The 11,994-nt window shown below is 38.4% G+C and overlaps 1 pseudogene across 1 annotated transcript; it reads right to left on the bottom strand.

Annotated features, from left to right (window-relative positions):
- Positions 1 to 520: 520 nt before the first annotated feature.
- Positions 521 to 8,666, bottom strand: LOC309495368 (interferon-induced very large GTPase 1-like; annotated as a pseudogene). Its single transcript has 2 exons — positions 8,628 to 8,666; positions 521 to 5,237 (listed from the first exon to the last, which is right to left on the bottom strand). The product of its transcript is annotated as an interferon-induced very large GTPase 1-like (transcript).
- Between the last annotated feature and the right edge of the window lie 3,328 nt (positions 8,667 to 11,994).

Here is an 11,994-nt window from a genome sequence, read left to right as displayed (position 1 = left end):
CTCACAGCCAGCACCCTCGAGTGCTGACTGGGCATGCTCTTCACCCAAACAAACAACACAAAGAGTGTGAGTGTCCCCACCCGTTAAATAACGCGGGCAGGGGTGAACACACACTCTAAACTGCTGCTGCTTACTCGCCATACTGAATATATAATGTAATATAGACAGACAACACCAAATAACAAGGACAGATTCACACAGAGCGCAACTGAAGACTCAGAAAGCTTTCGTTTTCTGTTTCGGGCCGGCTTTTATAGCTTCCTGGTACGTGACGTCACCCGCCTCTGACGTTCCGCCACACCATTGGACTGATTTTACATGTGCTTCAAGACGTCATCACGCAAAGCGTTCCCCATAGCGTCAGTTTCGACGCAACGCGAGTTCCCTTGAAAGGGAATGAGGTTTAGTTGATTTCAGACTCAGTGAAGAATAGAATTGCAAACTTTAAACCTAAACCTAAAAACCTAAAGAAACTTATTTTGTTTGTTTGATTAAATGTATTTGTATTATTGTAAATGTATTATTCAAAAGCGTCCTGTTTTGAGTATATTCTCCATTCATGTGGGATCTCACCCAGTCCCTCAAATGTTTTATTGTAGTGCTTTTCAAGACGATCCTGGAATCTGCACACAAACCCCTTCCAGTAGGGCAGTTCAGAGAGATCAGGAGTGATGCTCCAGTCTGCATAAACTCCTCCTGCTGTTCTGTATTCTCTCCAGAGGACTGTGTCATCTGAGTCATTGGGATGAAAATATAGAGTGCTGTTTGCTACTGCTGATGTGCAGATTAGAGAAGACAAATTTTGTATGGTGTTGTGAAACCACCCACTCAGACCAGTAACACGATGGAAAGGAACACTGTGATCTCCATGATGGTTTTCTATGGTGTTGGTGCAGACGGCTCCACAGAACGGACATTGAACCCAACAGCACTGACAGAAGTGATCAATCAGAAGCTCATCTGGCCTTAATTTGTAGTCCAGGTTTGCAGGAAATGTATCTGTGTTGAATCTACTGCTGATGTCTGATATTATAGCAGGGAGTTCTTGTCTTATCACATCTTCGAGGAGGTTGAAATCATCAACATCATCATGTTTCACTCCACTGAGGTCTTTTTCAGAGAAGATCAGCTCATCTGAGAGCTTCTGTGTGAAACTCTTCAACCACAAACCAACATCTCCTCTGTTCACTTGAACATATTCAGTAGATTCATGTGCTGCTTTCATGATCTTCTGCTGCAGGAGTTCAATGTTCTCCTTCATCTTGGGTAAAACACTGACATTGAACTTATCAGTGATGAACCGACTGACTTCATCTCTGATGAAACTCTTGAAGTGATCTCTGGGATAATTAATGTATTTCATATATTTGAAAAAATACTCCTCTTCTGCCAGAGTCTTCAGGATGTGTTTCTCCAGATTTGATCTGTTTCCATTCAGTGATTCACAATTTGATCTCATTTCATTTGTCAGATCTCTTGCAGTCTTCTTGTAGACACTCTGCTCAATGGGCTCTTTAAGTTTCTGACAGATGATCTCTCCAAAAAATGGCAGCTGATGTTGCTCCATGACAGTATTTCTGTAAGATTCTGTAGTACTCTTCTTTTTTCTTCCCAAAATATGTTACAGGATCATTGGCTTCCTTGAATATTTTGTGTTGGTCAGTGATCATCTTGTTTGCTCTCTTACAGATGGAGAGAACCAAATCAATGAAGAATTCATTCTTGAACTCATAATTCACTCCTTTCTGATGTTCAGTTACTCTATTCTTGATGTAATCTGTGAGCTGTTGAATGTAGCTGATGTTGTAGCCCATCTTTGAAATGTTAAATGACTGAATCATTTTGTCTGTCTGCTGAATAACATCACTGACCAATGATCATATTTGGTCATCACTCTTTGGATTTTGAGTAAATCTAAGAACACTCTTTAAAGACATTATTTTTGTGACGTTTCGAAAAATAACTTATTTATCATAACTCCTCACAGTGAAAATATTGTTGTACTCACTGACTTCTTTCCTGCGGTTTACTGGAACACTTTCATAGACGTCACTGATAAGGAGTTTCACATCTCTCAATATATCAATGTCTTTGATTGAAATTTGAGTGTCTGTAATGATCTTCTTTACACTCAGTTTCCAAAACAAATCCAATTCTTTCTTCAGTGTTTCTTCATCATTTGCTTTGTCTTTGAATTTTAAGGCAAGTTCTTTGCTCTTTTCATAGAGAGTGTTTTCATGATGTGTCCTCTGATCATCAATCTTTTTCTTCAGGTCTCGCTGCTGAAGAATCTCATTTAATTTCCTCTTTGTTTCTCTCACAATGTTTTCCTGAACATCTTTGATTTTAATTTCAAATGATGATTTCCACCGAATCAGTATTTCTGCATCTGTGTCTTTCTCAAATAATTCTGACATTGATTTCTCCACTTCCTCACTTGTCTTCTTCAGTTCTCTTTGAAGATCAGTTTCCTCAACCTCATGAATTGCTTCATTTTCTATTTTGTTGTGCAGTTTGTTCTCAGTTTCAATCATGGCACTGCGAAGACTCCAGGACCACTTGCTGTATTCGGTTTCCAGTTTCCTGTAGACTGAAATCTCCAGAGAATTTCTGAAGCTGAAAACAAATATTTCCATCAGTAAAGCCTCCCAAAGATCTTCAATACGATCTTTGACATTTTTAAGCATCGTTCCATGTGATTTTGAGGCTTGAGATATAATAGTTTTCTTTAGTTCTTGAAAATTCTCACAGTAGTTTGAGTTTGGTGGCGCCATCGGTGGGTTGCCCTCCCAAAGATGAGCAAAATACTTTACATCATTCTGAACATCAAATCTAATGACATCACTGAAACATTCTGCATCACAGACTTCATCCTTTGCAGCAAGTTTTGTCATCTTATCCAGTGTCTGCAGCAGTCGTCTCCTTCCCTCCTCATTTTTCTCTCTAGCTGTGACGTCTGAAACGTTCTGATGCACAAACACACATCTGGGATTCAGTCTGACCTCCTTCATCCTCAAGAAGGCCTGAACAACAATCTGAAGAATGTCCTGCATCTCAGATGGGTTTTCTCCGAAGATGTTGATCAAGGTCAGATTTGCAAGACCAACAACAAATGTTGCCAATTCATTGTCATGATGTCTGGTTGATCTTCCAGCCAGTTCTAGAGCACGAAGACCTTCAGTGTCAACAGCCAGAATATAGTCAAAGTTCATCTGTGTTTTCATCTCATCTGAGACTTTGACCAGCTGCATGAAAGCTCCTCTGGTGCACCTGCCAGCACTGACGGCAAACTGGAGTCCAAACATGGCATTCAGCATGGTGGATTTCCCAGAGCTCTGAATCCCTAAAACTGACAGCACAAAGACTCTCTGGTCTCCCAGTTTCTGGATGAGTTTATCTAGAACAGCAGAGATCCAGATCACAGGAACATGAGCAGCATCTCCATCCATCAGCTCCAATGGAAATCCAGAGATCATCATCTCTGCTGCGAGACTCGGGAGAGAAGATAAGTCAAACTGCAGGTCTTTCTTGTTCTTCACAGATGACCATGATTCATAAATTTGACCGATCTCCCTCATGATGTGCTCCAAACCAAAGGCTGCAGCTTGAAGATCCTCAGATATTCTCTCAAGTTCTACTTGTTCAGCTTTGAGTTTTTCAGATTTATTATCATTCTCTTTCAGTTTTACAACCACTGACCACTTTTCATCATATTTTTGATGAAGAAGAGAAATATCCTGTGAGATATAGTCATCCAAGAAAATTCCAAGCCATTTAAGGAAATGCATCTTATTCTCAGCATGCAAGTTCATTTCTTTAATAAAGAACATCATAAACTTGTTGATGCCGGAGTCATGTTGGTTTTGACGAATTTTTCTCATTTCAGTTTGTTTTCTACTAATTTCCATTTCTGTCTCATCTGCTCGAAGTCGATGTAAGTCTTTGTTCTTCTGACTCCACTGATGCCACAGTTTTCCCTGATGAGGCAGAAATGATTCTTTGATTTCTGTCAGATCTTTCTTCTCCAGTAAACTCATCATCTGCTGTGCTGCTTCTCTTCCTCTCCTGCAGTCTTCATCATCTTCCTCATCTACTCGGATGTCTGAGTGTTTGGACACATCTTCAAGTCTAAAAGTGGAAGATGATTCTGAGAGACAATCATTAAAGCTCTTCTGAGTTCTTCATATACATCTGACATATTTCTGTCTTTTAAACCAATTTTGAATTTCCCTTTCTTTGTCTCAATTACAGTAGATTCATCCTCAGTAAAAAGAAAAATGAGTGCTTTTCGGTCCTTGTACAGTTTTTGTATCTTTGCTGCATGTTTGTCATTCCTGTCCAGTTGTGATAGAACAACAACATTGACTGAGGCCATTTCAGTGAGAATCTGCAGCTGTTTCTCATGGTCTCCTGCATCACCGTGTAGATTACAGAACGCAACACAGTCAGTGAATTTATCATCATATGATCCAGAGGGGCAGAACCAGGCGATCTCCACCACTCCATCCATCAGGACTCTGGTTCTGCTGCTGCCTGGGCAGTTCCTGTGGAAGAACGTGTTGTGTTTCTCATTGATCAGACTGTTCATCAGCTGAGACTTGGATGAAGACACAGAGCCAAACCTGAAGAAAGACACCATTGGAGTTTGTGCCTGGTAGATCGGCTGGTTTTGACTGATGATTTCATTGTTGGTGTTTCTCCTCTTCCAGCTCTTGTTGATTTGTCTGAATGTCCAGAGAGGAAACTCAATCTGTTGTGTGTCTGGATCAGGAACAAGCAGAGGCAGAGCGTACTGACACTGGGACAGTTTAGTGACCATCAGCTGCTTCAGGAAACCATCAGCACAATGAAACACAGCCATCTGAACATCCATCGGGTGAATGCGATCAGATTGAAATTTTTCTTTGTTAGACAAAGACATTGCTTTGAACACATCACCTTCGTCATCAGATAAGTCTTTCTTTTGTGTGATCTTCCTCATTGATCTCATTAGTTTTAATGTATCTTGCTTTGTAGTTCATCATCAATAGTTTTTGTATGAATGTCTGAGTCAGCTCCTCTTCAGCACAAGACTCATAGGACTGTAATGAATGTTCAGTTAATTGAAGAATGTCTGCAACTCTCAGATTGTTGGGATACCTGTCAAGATGAAGTCTATGAAATAGATGCTCCTTTTCTCTTTCACACTTTTCCCACTTCAGGTATTGACCTTGCCTTTCAAAGTTGTTGTTTTCCTTCTGTTAAATACAACAATAACAAAAAACAAATCCTGAATATGTAATACAGAATGTAAAAGAACATTAATTCCTATCTGGCCCTTATTCCAAAAAATGACATCTACCTGAGGTAAATATAAAAAAATAAAAAATAAAAAAAATTAAGCAATATCACATGAGCAAGAGAGCTTTCATTTCAAACATATGGGATTATGCAACCGCTGTGCTGATTCAGTTCAACAGTATAATTAAATAGTGTGTTGTGCTTCAATAAAAGTTCAATTAACAGGAACTGTTCAATTTAAAGTAAAATAAACCATTGTGTGACTACACCATAGTGGTGTTAAGTTCCTGAATGAATTAACATTTATCACAGAATCCGTCACTTGTTTTGATTGAAGCATATGCTTTAGTCAAAATCTCCTCATTTTCTCTTTCATTTTTATCTTCACTCATTTGCTCAGTAAGGTATCCTGTTGCACAAATAAACCTAAGCAGACGCGATTGTCACGTATGCAGGTAGCAACCACATGAAGAAGATTCAAATAACAGGCTTCATTAACTATCCAAAAGACTCAGAAGATAACAGGAACACAGAGGATGAACGCAAACCTAACCATACAATAACGAGAACTGAACAGAACCAGGGGTATAAATACACAGGAGGTGTCTCAATTAGACACAGGTGGCGATAATCAGAACCTAAGGGTGTGCTTACACTAGGCGATCTGAACCGTGTCCGAGAAAGTTTGACCCCCAAAGTCTGGTTTATTTGACTAGTGTAGCGTAGTGTAGTGTAGTATTAGACTTTACTGTAGCTCAAACAGTAGAGCATTGGTGCTTGTAATGCCAAGGTCATGGGTTTGATTTCCAGGGAAAGCAAGAATTGATAAGAATGTAAATGTGTACCTTGAAATGCAATGTAAGTCAGTTTGGATAAAAGCGTCTGCCAAATGCATAAAATGTAAAAATGTAGTGTGATCGCTCCGTACCGTTGTCGCGAACCGTGCCCTGGCCTGCTAGGAAGAGGTGGAACAGAGCATAGTTCAGCTGGGCTCGGGTGCACATGTAGTGATCGCTAAATGTTCCAGAGCATGGACCGAGCTAACAAACTTTTTTTATAAGAATGTTCTCCAAATATTCAGTGTTGGTTCTGGGAACGAAAAAAAGGCCACTTTTCTTGATGTTAGAGGAATGTGTTTTAAAAGGTATAATGTTCCTCAAACGTTCTTTTAACTTAATTTTGATTTAAAATTCAACATCCTAGGAACGTTAATTTCTAACATTCCAAGAACATAAAAATGTCCAGTTTACTGAATAGAATGTTATTTAAAGGTTAGTGTGATGTTCCTGAAACATTCTTTCAATCATCTTTCGAAAGAGTAATAAGAACACAAACTACAAATTTCTTTAGCCACAGTCTTAGATGAACTGAAGATAAAAGACATTAACTCTCTCAAGATCTGATTAAACAACTCCACAAACAGCATTACCAGGTTCACTAGCAAAATCCCCAGTGTTAAATTAACACTCTCAGTGTTTATATGAGTCCACACTCAGAGTGTTAAAGTAACACTAAAGCGGTGTTAAAGTTAATGAGATAATTAAGTGATTAATTGAGTGATGATTGAGCATTATTGAAGACATCTGATGTTAACAAGCAGAATCACTGAAGGAGAAATGGTCACCATTATGGTGATCGGTGTTTAGTTTATGTGGTGATGTAATCAGCCATCATGGGGTCAATTGCCAAATATGGTGTTTCCTCGGATATAAAAGGAGATGTGACCGACATCTAGGTACGCATACTATTCCGGTTGCGGGAACTGACGTCATTCTGGGGTGCCGGTTTAGGCTCAGAAGGTAAGGGCTTTTGGTGGCAAGTGCATCTTGAATGTTTGGATCAGGAAGGGTAATTTTGGGACTCGCTCAACTTGCAGTGTGGCGGAGGAGAACAGAAAACACGTGGAGCGAATATTTACCATTTCAAGCCTTTTTTTATGAGCACGTCATCAAGTGCACCGCGCAGCGCGAGTTATTTACCGCAGGTATGTGATTCAAGTTTCTTATGCCTAAGCTAACGGGACGATCATCTCTTAAACCTAATATTATATTTTAATAGTGGTACAAGGCGTGGAGGTGTTGCAGCAGGCTTGGCAGGCTCTGGATGTTTGCAGACGCTGTCGGCTCACGCTACTCTCTCTAACTCAGTGTGATACTGAACGACTCTGGAAGGATCGGATGGTGCTTCACTTACAAGTCGCCGTGTTTGCCCTTTCTTCCGTCTTTTGCTCAAACTATCTATTCTCAATTTGTGAACTTGTATGAATTCTAATTCGACAGTGGGACTGTTTCCATCTGTTGGAGGACAACATCAGCTGATCAAAGCACGCGTCGAATATACAGCCGTCAGGATTCCTCTAACTGGTATCGTGTTCCTCGATTGGTGGACTGAGGACGGGGGGTAACTATATAGGGATGAAAGTCTTTTGTGTCACCCCTATACTTATATACAGTATATATCTATATATTATTAGGAGTGTGTTGATTTGTTTGGATTTTGTATTTATTTGTTTATTTTCTTTATTTTTGTTGAATTGATTTTCTTTTGTTTGTGATTTTGAGTTTATTTGTTGGTCAAGAAGAAGGTGGGGGACCTATTGCCGCCCACTATTGTACTGACCACGGTCCATCAGCAGGTTAGCTGGTGTTATTAAGAGACCAGACAGGCCCATTTCCTTTTGGCCGTGTGTTTATATGCTCCAGTGATAGTTCCATGTGAAAAGTGTATGTGTATGTGTTTTATATTGATTGAATTTGTCTTTTCCCTTCAGAATCTGGGGTACCCGTGGTTCCTGAAGTCTTCTGGGTGTGGTGGTGGTTCGACTGACAGTCTGCAGTGTTCACAACGGGTGGAGTGTTGTGAGAGAGCACGAGTGGTTGCAGTGTGGATCTGATAGCCAGGACAAATTCCCCAGGTTCTGAAGTAGTTTGTGTGTGTGTGTGTGTGTGTGTGCGTGCGTGCGTGCGTGCGTGCGAGATGCTTGACGTGTTTGATTTTAGGATTCATTATTAAAGATTGTATTTTATCAAATGGTGTCTTCTGAATAAAATAGTTTTGTACTATCATCATGTCTGTTATCTGACTCAGCCACTACGTATCTGCGTGTTCTGGGTGGCGTAGTCGGAGTTAATTTATATTAAAAAGAAATCACCAACTGCCACATTTAGTTGGGTTCTTGACCCTTACTTTTTAACTTTAGATTTTGTTTAGCTGCTGTAATTCAGTTATAACAACCAGATGAACAAAGAGAAAAGGTGATATGATGGTGTTGGTTGTGTTTTAACATAATCATTAGTTGGCCTGAATCACTGAACTCTTTGAGAGCATAATTTCTGAGGTAAGTTTACCTTATGGATTATAGTAGCACTGTCCTTAGAGCATACCATTTTAGCCTTTTCAATGAAATCCAAATGATCAAATCAATAAAAAAAATTTATGTAGGCACACACAGGCATCAAGAATTAACGTATGAATCTCAACAATGGTGACAAACAGATCAACTCTGAACATAAGCTCATTATTTATTCATGCAGCAATGCATGATGGGAGCCTTGAATGAATTTTGATCGGTGGTACCCAGAATGCACTGCAACATACTTTATAATTGTCACCATTGTTGAGATTCACAGGCTGATTATTGATGTCTGTGTTTAAAAAAAACAACAAAAAAAAAAAACTGTTATTTGTATGTGAACAGCTTTTAAGTAGTTATTTGGATTACATTGTAAAAGTTACAAAATATTATGCTTTCCAAGGACAGAGCTGCTATAATTAATAAAGTGAATCTAACTCAGAAATTGGGCTCTATATGAGTTCAGTGATTCAGGTCAAATGATTGTGAAATAATTATTATTTTAAAACACAACCAATACCATTATATCACTTTTTATCTTTGTTCATCTGGCTATTATAACTGAATTACAGCAGCCAAACAAAATCTAAAGCAAACACTGATCACCATAATGGTAACATACAAATTCCGATTTTCTCCTTCAGTGATTCTGCTTATTAATATCAGGTGTCTTCAATAATTGACCTGGCTCTTGACCCTTGACTTTCATTAAGTTGTTGCATTATCAGCAATTGCAAGTGTTTATGGAGAACATTTATGCATGTCTAAGTGTCGTGTTTAACTTAAATAGTTTTGGACAGTCTTACACAAATTTCCTCAGTGTTACAAAGGATTATTATCACATCGATTGAGTTTATTACTTTCTTCTCAAATAACGTTACAATTCCAAAAGTGAGCAAAACTAAATCTTAAATTTAATTGCTTAACCACTTTAATTGCAATCCTTTGTCTGTTATTAAAACAGACTTGTTGAACTGCTTTATCAATGCAGAAATGTTCTCCATAAACACCTGCAAGTGCTGATAAAGCATCAACTTAATGAAAGTCAAGGGTCAAGAGTCCAACTAAAGCAAAGTACTCTAAACCTCTGGTAATTCTCAATAAGATCTTCTTTAGATGTGACATAAATAAAGTCAGTCTGGTTAGTAATAAGTGAAGCTGGTAATGCTGTTTGTGGAGTTGTTTAATCAGATCTTGAGAGAGTTAATGTATTTTATCTTCAGTTCATCTAAGGCTATGGCTGAAGAAAGTTGTAGTTTGTGTTCGTATTACTCTTTCGAAAGATGATTGATAGAACATTTCAGGAACATCATACTAACCTTTAAATAACATTCTAGTAACATTGGGGAAACTGGACATTTCTTGGAATGGTCTTGGAATGTTAGAAATCAGTGCTCCTAGAATGTTGAATTTTCAAACAAAATTACGTTGAAAGAACGTTTGAGGAACAGCCTGCTCCGGAGCAGGCTAACAACCAGGCTAAGATTAATCCTATAGTGATTTATCGGCAAGTTCCTCCCTAAATCCTACTAGATATTAATGTGTTTTAGTCACTTCATGGTCCTGCATTAAAATACTAGATATACTGTCATTCATCTAAGTATGCGTACTGTTATTTTAGTTATTATTGAAAACTGCTGTTCATTTCACTGTCAGAGGTTTGATGAATATATATATTAGGGGTGTCCCCGACTAAGGATTTACACATTCATGTCGAATCTTTCTATGGTCGACTGATAGTCGAATCATCTATGTGTGTGTGAATGGGTTGGGAGGGGCACGACACTAGGTAGTCAGCAGGAGGGTAAAACTATTTTTATTTTATTTTACACACTGCACACAGCAACAACTTTTAATAAAGCGACCAAAACTGCCTGCCAACTGACAGACAAACTGACAATGGCTTTCTTATTTAGGTTTAAATAAAAGGTAATGTGGTGGATAAACATCCGTACAAGCCGCGATCGAAATACAGAACATCACACAAATATATAAAAGAACATTTTGATAAATAAACCTAAAAAAACACCTGCCTAGAACACACTGACTGATTCCACACTTTAGATTTTCTTATTCCAGACATTGTTAAGTAATCCCTGCCGCCAAGATGCTCCTCGTCTGTAACGGATCAGGGAAAGTGAAACTTAAATCTGTCACAGGGGTGGTTGGATTTATTCACACGCACACACACGTTAAAAATATTTATTGAACTCTTCTTTCTTTTCAGTTTTTTATTTTTTATATTTTTTATACAGTATTATCATAATTAAAGGCTGTATATAACTTAATATAACCGTACAAAACCAGTAGTTCTGTGTGAAATTAGACATTGAGCACCCCCATATTGCCAAAATGGTATGATCCTCGTTTCATAACACCCGCAAAGATTCGACTGTGAGATCGGTGGTCGAATCAGGCTCCGCATATCGATGCATCGAATCTTCGACTATTCGGGGTCATCCCTAGTTCCTTTAAACCAAACTGGAGTCTCCTGCCAACACAATTTAAATTCTATCTGGCTAGCATGCTTCACATAATGTTTACACATTAGGTCAGTAGGCGGAGAGCAGGTGGTGTTTTGTGGCTGTTTGAATGCTTTTTCGACTACCTCTGGAAGTGGTTGAAAGTGGACAAGCTCAAAACATTTTAAACCCCGTTTACACCTGTATTTAGTCGTCCACTTGTGATCTGATCGGCCAACACACACCTTAATACCAGGTGTAAACAAAGCCTTAGACACAAACAGACATCAGTGTATGAATCTCAACAATGATGACAATCAATAAAAAGCTTCATGCTTCTTATTATTTACTTTTGCTGTTTTGTTGTGACTTTAGCAACTTGTTTTATGTTCAGAGTTGATCTGTTAATCTGAATATGTTTTTGATTATCATGATTGTTGAGATTCATACACTGATTCTTGATGTCTGTGTGTGTGTCTTAAGTAATACTGTAGATTTTTTTTGTGTGTGCACTAAATGTTTTTAAAATCCCTCATATTATTTGATTACACAACACTGGTGGATCTCATACTGTAGAATCACATGGCTACTATTATGAATAATACAAAATAAATAACACATTACCTGTATAATCAGAGCATTAGACTCCAAATAAGATCAGTGAATCAGAGAAAAACAACCAGAGAAAAACTAAAGTTAAAAAGTCAAGGGTCAAGAACCCAACTAAAACAAACTCTGATCACAATGACGGTGAATTCAAATGAAACTATTATTTTCAATAAAACTGTAAATGACAGATATAAAGTCAAACCGCTTAGTAATAAGTGAAGCTGGTAAGGCTGTTTGTGGAGTTGTTAATCCTCCTCTGCTGAGATCTTCACAGATTTAATGTCTTATTTT

The sequence above is a fragment of the Leuciscus leuciscus genome (assembly GCF_965113295.1).
Source record: "Leuciscus leuciscus genome assembly, chromosome: 1".
NCBI classification, from domain to species: Eukaryota; Metazoa; Chordata; class Actinopteri; order Cypriniformes; family Leuciscidae; genus Leuciscus; species Leuciscus leuciscus.
The sequence above is the reverse complement of the archived record's forward strand: the minus strand, read 5'-3'. Positions and strand labels throughout refer to the sequence as shown.